Below are 10691 nucleotides of genomic sequence, written 5' to 3' on the forward strand. Positions count from 1 at the left end.
GCGCGGCGGGGAAGCGCGGTCCCGGGACGCGCGTGCGCGCTCCTCCCCGCCCCGCGTTTGTCGGAATCGGGGTATTTGCCGCTCGTGCAGCGTCGGGGGCGGCTCTGGAGCGGTTCCGCGGCCGAGCCTGGGCATCTTCCGGTGGCCGAACTGGAGCAGGTGCTCACGACAGCTTGAGACCCAGGCTGCTGCCCAGGCACCCCCTCCCCCCGCCGAGGGTCCCCGGGCCGCGCGCTTGTCCCCAGCCCCGCTGTCTGCCCGCCGCCTCCCTGCCCGGGGCCTCAGCCGCACGGGTGGACACCTGCACCCAGATGCCTGTCTCGGGCTGTTTCGGGGTCGGGGGGTCTCCAAGCTAAGACACGCAGGGCTCCTGAGGCCCGAGGGCTCGAGCCTGAAGTGGAGATCAGAGGCTGAAGGAGATGTGGGTGAGATCAAACTTCCTTCTAAAGGCTGCCCGTTGACAAGTGCTTGGGGCAGGAGGGAACTGTCCCCCCAGGAACTCCACGTGGTTTCAAAGTTAAGGCCTTTGCTAGCAGAGAAACCACTTCAGCTGGGACAGGCCTCCAGGGCCCTGGTCACCTTCAACACAGGAAAGGCTTTTTGAAAACTCTTGTATCTCCGCCCCTCCTGATTGCTCCCGGTAACCCCAGGGCAGCGGCCCTTTCTGCCTGTGGGCCCCGTACCCAGGCTTTAATAAACCTTTTAGGTTTTTTTATGCCCAACGAACATCTCAGTCCTTTCTGGACGGTGGCCATTCACTCCTGGACCCGCATCACATCAAATCACATCAGAATCAACTGGATTTGGCAACTCACCGCATAGCGAACAAGGAAGAGGCCGGAAGGGGACAGATGGGCAGTGTGGTGTGGGAACAGAAGGATGACAAGTTCGGGGTTGAGATGTGTGACATTTAATGGGGGGGCGACGTTTGGGTAGCTGCTCAGCTGACGCTCGGGAAGTCTCTCTGTCCCCACTGCAGGCTGAGATACCTTCTCATGTGATCCATGACAACGCGTCTGCACAACCGTGCCCCCCATTCGACTAGACTTCTAACTGGGGTGTTGAGGGAGGGGAGCTGAAGGTGATGTGGCAATGTGGGGGTTCAGAGCCAAGAGAGAGTTCTTGAGACGTCTTCAGTGCAAAGAGGTGGTTGTTTTCAAGCACCGGACAGGACCTGTGGGCAGAGGAGAGCTGCTCTGGGGTATGACAGGTGACTGATGATACACTTTGATGTTGGGTGGGGTTAGGGACAGTTTAAGTCTCTAAGGAATTCTGGGAGAAAGGCAGAGGCAGCCAAATCCAAGGGAGACGCATGTATGGGTCGTCCTGTGGAGAGGTGTCATCTGTAGGCTTGAAGTTCCAGCAGCGAAGGAGACTGGCACCAGGTGGAAAGACAAGGGAGGAAACAGCAGAACACGATCTGAATAACAAAAGGAAAAAGAAGTTCATCAGTGCCTGGGTGGCTAGTTGAGCATCGGCCTGGCTCAGGTCATGCTCCTAGGGTCATGGGATCGAGCCCCATGTTGGGCTCCACACTGAGCATGGAGCCTGCTTGGGATTCTCTCTCTCCATCTGCCCCTCTCCCCTGCTCATTGCCTCTCCCTCTAAAAAAGAAGGATGGGGAGGGGGAAGGAGGGGGAGGGGGAGGAGAAACCCAAATAAGACTCCTTTGGTAGTTGATAAAAATCCTTTCCAGTCCAGTTGACCCAATCATTAAAAACAAAAACACAAAAACAAAAAACAGGATCGTCTACAGCGGCAGTTTGAGTATTCACGTCAGCTAGAAATCCAGAAATGTTTGTGTGGTCATCTGGAACGTACACACAGCATCGTGTGTTTCTGAGTGTGCAAGTGCCACCTCGTGCCGCAGTTCAAACATCTAACGGTGTTGTTTTGTTTTGCAACGAGGCCTTACGCATTTGTGTTATTTCAGCCTTTATTGGGGAAATGCTACCCTGTGTCAGTTAGGACTTTGACCGCATACTTATTAGGAGCTTCCGTGTGGCAAACAACACGCTCAGTCCCACAGGGAAGGACGGACGCTAGGTGGTCACGCCAGAGACACACAGAGCGTGTCCACTGTTGTTTTACATTTGCAAGGTTAGCTATGTTGGTAATGGTTTTCATAATGGGTCCACGCACCAGGCGAAACCCAGAGTACAGGAGCCTGTCCGACCTGGGGGAAACCATGGCCACGGGTTCGAGCCGCGCTGCCGCTGGGCCCTGTTGGGAGCCAGCCACCTGGTTCAGGGCCTCCTTGAGCTGCCGTGAGGATATCAAGGGCCATTTGGTTCTGGAGGCCAACTTGTCAGGGGACTGTGGTTGCCAGGCCGAACGTAAAATAGTAGTTAATTTTTAAGGCTTGAGCTATTTGCTGAGTTATGTGTGCAATGAAAGAGTGTCCATTCGGGGGCGCCTGGGTGGCTCAGTTAAACGTCAGACTTCAGCTCAAATCGTGATCTCTCAGTCTGTGGGTTCGAGCCCCGCGTCGGGCTCTGTGCTGACAGCTCGGAGCCTGGAGCTGTTTCGGATTCTGTGTCTCCCTCGCTCTCTGCCCCTCCCCCACTCGCTCTGTGTGTGTGTGTGTGTGTGTGTGTGTGTGTGTGTGTGTGTGTGTGTCTCTCAAAAATGAGTAAACATTTAAAAAAAATTTATAGACAGTCCGAGGGACTGAGGGAGTCCAAATCTAGGGACAATTTCTCTTAGCAAGATTTTTGTCACTTCAGTGGTCATTTCTGTCCTATAAGGAGAGACCTTTAACCATCTAGGAAGGGTGTCTACATAAAGCGGTAGGTACTCACATCCTCACGACGTGGCCTGTGTGTAAGATAAGTGCCAGCCGTGCCAGCCGTGCCAGGATGTGCCCGCTGCCCGGGGACTGGCCTCGGGGGGGGGGGGGCGGCGAGGTGCACCCTCTGGGTTTGCGCATGTGCAAACAGCCCCTGATTGACAGGCCTGCTTTATGCGAGTGGTTAATTCCATCAAAGGTGTTTCTACCCATCCGTTCCGAGGCCTTTCACCCAAGTGAGTGGCCTGGTGTAACCCCTGTATTACCTCCCACTGGCTGTGTTTTGGGTATAAAGACTCTCCCCCCGATTATTAACAAGCCGGTCCTGTGCAGTCTCCTGGGCTGTGTGAATGTCCTCGTCTGAATAGCCTGAGTGATGGACGTCATCGGCCTAAGACCGATATCTATTTCGTGCCGTCTGCCTGGCCGCACACCTGCCCCATTATGTCCTTCAGACTCGAAGGTCCTGTCGTTCTGCTGTCCTTTGAGGGGACGTACGGCTACCTCCTCAGGCAGGTGTGCGGCCTCCAGAAGAACAATCATTTCAGGCCCGCATTTGGGGAGTTGGGGCTTGATTATAATCCCTTTCCTCCGCGGCTCCGTGGGCATGAAGGACAGGAGGGCGTATTCGGAGTCGTATAGATGCTAATGTTGAGGTCCTCTGCCTATTGTGAAGCACGAATGGTGCTATCAACTCTGGTTTGGGGGCAGCTGTGTTCGCTGGAGGGGCTTTGGCCTCGACAGTCTGAGTCAGACTGCAGCCTCCCCAGCCTTTCGTACCCCCTTTTCCACGACACTGCCGCCATCCCTGAAACCAACGGCTGTCCGCCTTCCAACACGGGAGTCCTTTCAGTCTGATCAGCGAGAGTCCACGAGATGAACGTCTCGGAGCAGTCACGTTCCGGCACGGAAGCAGGACGATCAGGCCCGGGCATGAGGGCAGCTGGGTTTGAAGCTGGACAGGTTTTAAGTATTATTTCAGGCGTATCTGTAACCATGCCTGGTATTTAACAAGTCAGCCTCTGGCCATCCGTTGGTGACCTCTGGTCTCCAAGACAGCCCGCACCTGAGGTGGGGTCTCCGCCGCCAGGGACTGTCCTGGCGCAGGTTCCGAGACTTCTCCTCCCCAGGTGCTGCTGTGTGCTTGGCTACAGCTGCTATTTTCAATTTTACATCGATAATGGTAGCTCTAGGACAAGAACGGCTAAGGGATAAAACTATCAAGAAGCCTCTTTGAGGTGCAGCCTTAATAAGATCCTAACTATGGGGCGCCCGGGGGGCTCGGTCAGTTAAGCGTTCGACTTCGGCTCAGGTCATGATCTCACGGTGTGTGGGTTCGAGCCCCGCGTCAGGCTCCATGCTGACAGCTCAGAGCCTGGAGCTGCTTCAGATTCTGTGTCTCCCTCTGTTTCCCCCTCCCCCTGTTCACACTCTGTCTCTGTCTCTCAAAAAAAATGAATAAACGTTAAAAAATTGTTTTTAAAAATAATAATATCCTAATCATGAGGAATCACAGGCACGAGGGAGACGTGTCGCAGGACGTATGCGCATTCCCAGGTGCGTCATCTGTCCGTATCCCACGACTCAGGGTCCTGTTACTTTACTGAGCCCCGCGTTGAGGCACCAATTGTCATAACCCGCGAGCCGGGCCGCTTGTCCCCCGCGTTACCTGTTTTGTCCGCCCTGACCGGCAGGGCGGAGAATCCGAGAAACGTCGTGGGTCCTTCGTGGGTCCTTCTCCTGAGGGAGGGAGAGAAAAAGGGGGCAGGAGAGGGAGATGCAGAGAGTAAAGACAGAACTCACGGTTTTCCGATCAGGCAAAAAAGAGAGAGCTTTATTCAGAAAACTGTCTTTTATATAGGTTTCAAGGTGGGAAAACAAAGCAGCTGACCAAGGTCAGTTACCAGGTAAACAGAGTCAAATGAATATCAAAAGAAACGCCCAGATTTGCCTCAGCAATGCTGGAAAGGGGGGAGTTAGCACTGAATAATCCAAAATACGGTTTTGATCTTTTGTGCACCTTGGCCACTCCAGTCTGGCCCAGCATGACAGACGCCAAAGTTATTTTGACCAGGAAATGGCAGTCTGCAGCCTCTAGATGCAAATCTTGTTTGCTGGTTCACTCTCTGGAGAGTGATACTCCTTGCCTGAGGCAGACAGAAAACTTGGCGGCCCGACAGTCATCCAGCCCAGTAGGAAAAGTGGGGCCCTCCGTTGTCTCCAAGGCCATGGGTACTCCCATAGAGGGGGGTACACTTTGGTTTTTTAAGGAGCAATTTTGTCATCCCAGCCGCACAGAATCGGTCAAAGTGATAGGTGAGTTACACAGTTGCTGTGGAATCCCTCCCATGCTCCAGCTGTTTAACTCATCGTACGCCCGTGGGGGGCTGTCACCCCGCAGAACAATGACCGTGAGGACCGTCTACACCGAGCAGCTGCGGCCGTCTCTCTAAGTCTGCCTCCAGTGGTGTGGGCCAGGCAGACAGCGAACATTCAGACACATCAGGACGAGAAGTTAATGTCTACATCGTTTTCCTCTCTAAAATTACCCTTATTTCCAGAGATGGTCAAATTAGGACTCACTTGTTTGTAAACACAAGTCTGATTTTAACAGACTTGGCCTAGTCAGTTATACAAGCTCAGCAAGAATAGCGATTGGCCATATAGTTTTCTTAAAAGTTTTTTTAATGTTTCTTATTTTTGAGAGAGAGAGAGAGGGAGCGAGCACGAGCAGGGGAGGGGCGGAGAGAGAGAGAGGGAGACACAGACTCTGAAGCAGCTCCGGGCTCCAAGCTGTCAGCACAGAGCCTGACGCGGGGCTCGAACTCACAGACCACAAGATCATGACCTGAGTCGAAGTTGGATGCTCAACCGACCGAGCCTCCCAGGCGCCCCTGCTGAAACTTTTTTATAAGGAATCTCGATTGAACTTTTGACTGCCTCTCCAGCCCAGAAGCCAAGTTCCCACCATCAGAAATGCCTGTGCTACCTGTAAATTTGGGCCAGTTCCTCTTCCTGAGGTTCCTGCATCGGCCAGGAAGTGACCTTCTTTCCTCCTCGGGTGAGGCTGCTGGGAACTCTGTATGCAGGTATCCTGCCAACACTGTAGGGCTCTATCGGCCCCGCGCCTCATGGAGTCCCTCGTCGTGCCTGGAGCTGTTGGGTCCTGTCTGCGGCCATGTTTGCCCCTCGAATAGGACACTGTAGTCAAACCTTGTACTTCCCATGGTCCCGTGATGAGGAGAGCAGATTCCTACTGCACTTGTATAAATAACTGTAATTGCCATGGAAGAAAGAAGGCACACAGAGACTTCTGAATGGCGTGGGGCGGGGTGGGGGGAGCGGTTTGGGCAGAGAGGAAAGTCAAATGCTTCAGTTTGTTCGCAAATGAATACTTGAGCACATTCCTGTAAGTCATAGATGTCTTAAGAGGAAGTTCCCTGGGCCTGGAAGAGCAGACTTTAGGGGACCAGCAGTGTTCCAAACAACAGTCACCAAAACCATAACCGTTTTTCTCAATCCGCTTAGTCCCGGGTTGCTGGTTCTTGTTCAGTTTGTGTGCATTTTAGTTAGTTCTGGAAATTCTTACTCACGTCAGTTTTATGATCTTAAAGATATCGAATACCTGTAGTTGTCCCAAAAGTCCTCTTGATGAGTCTCCTTGAAGACAAAACACGTTCACAAGAGAATAAGAACAATTATGAAGGACAAAGACTCAGAGATGGACACTGTTAGCGACCCGATATGAGTGTTCATTATGATGCAAGTGGCAAGAAAATTTGGTTATTTCTGTGACAAGAAACACTTCAAGAATCAGAATATGGAGTGATGACCTCGTCCCAGAACGCACACACCAACTAAACACGGCTAATCAGTCAAAGGGACCTCATATGAGTTAAATCTTGGGGAAGTTTGTCAAAACCTTACAAAGCTTTAAAGCACATGCCTAAATAAGACTATGGATCATCAACGGCCTGGTACAGGTAAAACACAGAGATCGGGCAAAGAAATGAAAAAACAATTCCGTGTACATTTTCCTACAGAGAGTGGGCCGACAATCTAAAACAATGTCTTTTCGGGGCGCCTGGGGGGCTCAGTTGGTTAAGCATCTGGCTTCGGCTCAGGTCATGATCTCATGGTTTGTGGGTTCGAGCCCCGCGTCGGGCTCCGTGCTGACAGCTCAGAGCCTGGAGCCTGCTTCAGATTCTTATGTCTCCTTGTCTCTCTGACCCTCCCTGCTTGCGTTGTCTCTCTCTGTCTCTCAAAAATAAATTAAAAAAATAAAAAAATAAAAAGCATTAAAACAATGTCTTTTCAACAGAGAGAAAGCAGAATTTCAGTACTATTCCAGCATACTTTTAAAGTCCATTCATTTCCACCTTAGTCCGTCCAGACCACACCTAAAATTCCTTTCCAATGATTTCCCTTCACAAAGCTCCTCCTTTCCTATGAGTTCAGATTTTACCCCAAGCCATTTCTCCCCCAAGAACCAGTCTATTTCGAATAGATTACTTTCTTTCACCTTCAACGAAAATGTATTTCCTTGCCTTACATCTTTCTTACACACACAGGGTTGCTTCCCTTATTTCCATCAGTCTTAATTACACTTGGTAGAATTTTAAGTCTTAGAAACCATAGTCTCCCGCGGAAACTAAGTAGTAAGTCACAACCGTGACCTGTTCCACCAGAGTTCTTTAGATGGCAAATTTATGGATACATTTAAGCACAAAGCATGCTTTCCAACAGACTCAAATATCCTTAGTGTCTCTGCAATAAGGGGCCAAAAGCAGGTAAACCTTCGGTTCAGTAATCAACGCTTTAGCACTTTATCTTACTTAGAAAAGACGTAGATGTCCAATGGATTCAACCCCAGTATATCGGCCAAGCAAAACTTTGAAGCTGCAGGTTACCAAAGACTTGGAAAACTATCCTAACAATTGCCCATGAAAACTTAGACACCGAATCCACTATGGCATTAGGTCATCCTTTTGCTAATTGCAACAGAGAGAACAGGAGCTTATTTGACCCTGAGCAAACCTCGGCATGAACAAAGGTTTCATATTTAATGCTGATGACTCTAACGAAGTGTCTATTTCAAACTTAAATTCGTCTGAATTCAAATTATGTTCAACCTGGGTCCACTTAAAAGTCAATCAGTTTGTTGCCCATTGTCAAAAAAAATTTTTTTTAACCTGGGAACTCCAGGGGGGAAATCCCAATGGGTGGTCCAAGGGGGTGCTCTTGGCTCCTTGACCTTGAGGGTGGGAGAAGGAGTCAATGGTGCCAGAGGCATGGCGCCCCGAGGCCTGCAGGCTGTACCCCAGGTGGTGCAGAAACAGGAGGAGACGGAAGAGGGGCGGCAGAAAGCGGGTTCCTGGTTTTAAATCACCTGGGACCGGTGAGCAGACGCCATGTTTTTTCCCACCCGAGTGGAACCATGTCGTCCAAGTTGGGCTGGAGAAGACAGGGAATTTCCCCGAGACAAAGGGAGTTTCGGCAGCTGCTTAAAGTCCCCGTCCTGACGTAGACTTGCCAGAGACAGTTGGTTCCAATTATAGCCACTAACCCGGGAAATGAATGAGGGAGAAGCCCCCAAGTCTCTCAGGAGGGGGAAGAGGGAGGGAGGGGCAGGTCTCCTTTGTCAGGGATGGCCTGTTTCCTCAGCAACCTGGGGTTGTTCGGAGGAGGCCTGTTTAGATAACAAGAGGCCCCTACGCCCTGATTTAGAGGCACGACGGCCTGGAGCTAGGGTACCTCTGTCCATCTGCCTGGTTCCTGCAGAAGCGATCTAACGGCCGGATCCCTACTAAGGCCACGCAGCGTTAGAGGAGATCAGTCCTTTCCCAAATTTGGTAATCTGAATTGTTTCCAGGGGGTTAAGAAGCACCCCAAGAGGGAGTCCTTGGGGACCGAGGAGGCGGCTCCCATGCTCCCAGAAGAGTAGCGGAAGTCTGTTACCTACAAAATCCCCCCACTCCTAACTCTCGGGTGGAGTCCCACGTGCAGGACGTGTCAGAGGTTCCCGGTGTCAAAGTGACCTGAAGCGTCACGGAAGCAAAATCCCTATGGTCACTGCCTGAAGGAGGGAGGCGAGCCTTCCCCCCCAACCCCCCCCCGCGCTTCCCCACTGCATTCTAGACTACAGTGGGTGCCGGTGTATGGACCGAGTTTGCCTGACTGAGTGGGCCATGCCGCACCTTGGCTTGAATCCTCCCCTCAAGACAGGAAGAGCCTTAGATCATAGAAAATGTCCCTCTTTCGGTAAACCCCAAACCCGGTGCCTGTCTAGAATGTTGCACTTTTCATCTTCCGTAACCATCGTCTTAGATGTCTGTCCCCACTGTCGGCCTGAAGGGTTCTCAAAGGCAGGATTGTAATTAGCCCTCTACTCTCAGTGCTTAGCCCAGTCTGCCCCCCATGCCCCCACCACATACCAGCAACTGGTAAGATCTCTAACTATTCATCACGGGTTCTCCAACCAGGATCCACCTCTTTGGAAAGAGTTGGAGGTTGGATTACATCCCACCTGAAACACCACGTCCAAGTCCTTTTCCTCTGTACCCGTGGCCTTATTTGGAAATAGGGTCTTTGCAGAAGAGACACAGAGAAATTCAAAGAGCGGGCTGCGTGACCACGGAGGCAGCGCCTGGAGGAATGTGGCCGCAGCCCAGGAATGTGAGCAGTGGCTGGTAACCGCCAAGAAACCGGGAGAGACAAGAAGTGTTTCCTCTAAGAGCCTCCGGAAACTGAGAATAAATTTCCTTGTTTGACGCCACCCCGTTTGTGGCACTTTGTTCCAGCAGCCCCAGGAAAGAAAGGAAGAAAAAAACCTCATCAAAATGGAGTGAGGCAGCCCTGAAGGGGGCGCACTCACACAAGTAACTGTGGCTCCGCCAACACCACCAGCACAAAAGAATCATTTGAACAAGAGGACATTTTTCAAATCGGAATTTTGACTTCTACTTTAAAAAAAGTGGTTTAATGTTTTTATTTTAGAGAAAGAGACAGAGACACAGAGCACGAAGAAGGAAAAGGCAGAGAGAGAGGGAGTCCCAGAATATGAAGCAGGCTCCAGGCTCTGAGCGGTCAGCACAGAGCCCAATGCAGGGCTGGAACCCACAAACCGTGAAATCATGACCTGAGCTGGAGTTGGACGCTTAACCGACTGAGCCACGCAGGCGCCATCTCCTGCTCTAAGAAAAAGGGGGGTCCCTCCCTACCCCAGCAACACCCCAGAAGCATGGCTTGCAGCCCAGGAGAAACTGTCCAACCTCAAACCTCACGTTCTTCTCCACTAAACTTCCGTTTAACGCTCCCTCCCGGTTTCCTCCTAAACCCTAATATAAGCTGAATTCTCCTTTGTGTCTCCAGACTCGCCTCTGGCTTAACACAGCTTGCACGGCCGGAAGTCCAATTTCTCTGCTATTCCCGAGCCAACTCGTTTTGCTAGTGAAAAGCTGGCTATTTTTTAAGGTTGACCATACAAGACAGCATGAAAACCAGCGCAGGATCCAAGACTCGAAGGGACGGCGGGAACGGGTGCGTCGACGGGGTTCCATCCCTCCTCCGTGTCTCCCTGAACTCCACGGCAGCGGGTGCGTGCTCTTGTCCCCGACAGTCACACGCTTTGGTTGGGGCTCACTTCTGGATTCTGAGCAGAGGACAGAGACGCAGGGAAGGGCAAACATGCCAACCGAGGGACTAAGGCACACAGAGATCGGGGGCCATCCGGGGTTTCTGGTGGCTGCTTAGATGCTGCCTACTGTGCTGGGGCTGCCCGCCCTGCCCGGGTCCTCCCGGCGACACGCAGGTGGCCGCTGGAGGACCCGCCGCCCTTAACAGCCCGGGAACACCCAGGCTGCGAGAGGCGCGTGCCCGCAACTCGCCCTGCGCGCTCCCGCCG

The 10691-nt window shown here is 52.1% G+C and overlaps 1 protein-coding gene across 1 annotated transcript in view; it reads right to left on the reverse strand.

Annotated features, from left to right (window-relative positions):
- ACOX3 (acyl-CoA oxidase 3, pristanoyl) overlaps positions 1-10691 on the reverse strand; it is a 922607-nt gene that overhangs the window by 21071 nt on the left and 890845 nt on the right. The gene's annotated exons all lie outside the window — the stretch shown is intronic.

Source organism: Suricata suricatta, chromosome 1, assembly GCF_006229205.1.
Source record: "Suricata suricatta isolate VVHF042 chromosome 1, meerkat_22Aug2017_6uvM2_HiC, whole genome shotgun sequence".
In the NCBI taxonomy this organism is placed as follows: Eukaryota; Metazoa; Chordata; class Mammalia; order Carnivora; family Herpestidae; genus Suricata; species Suricata suricatta.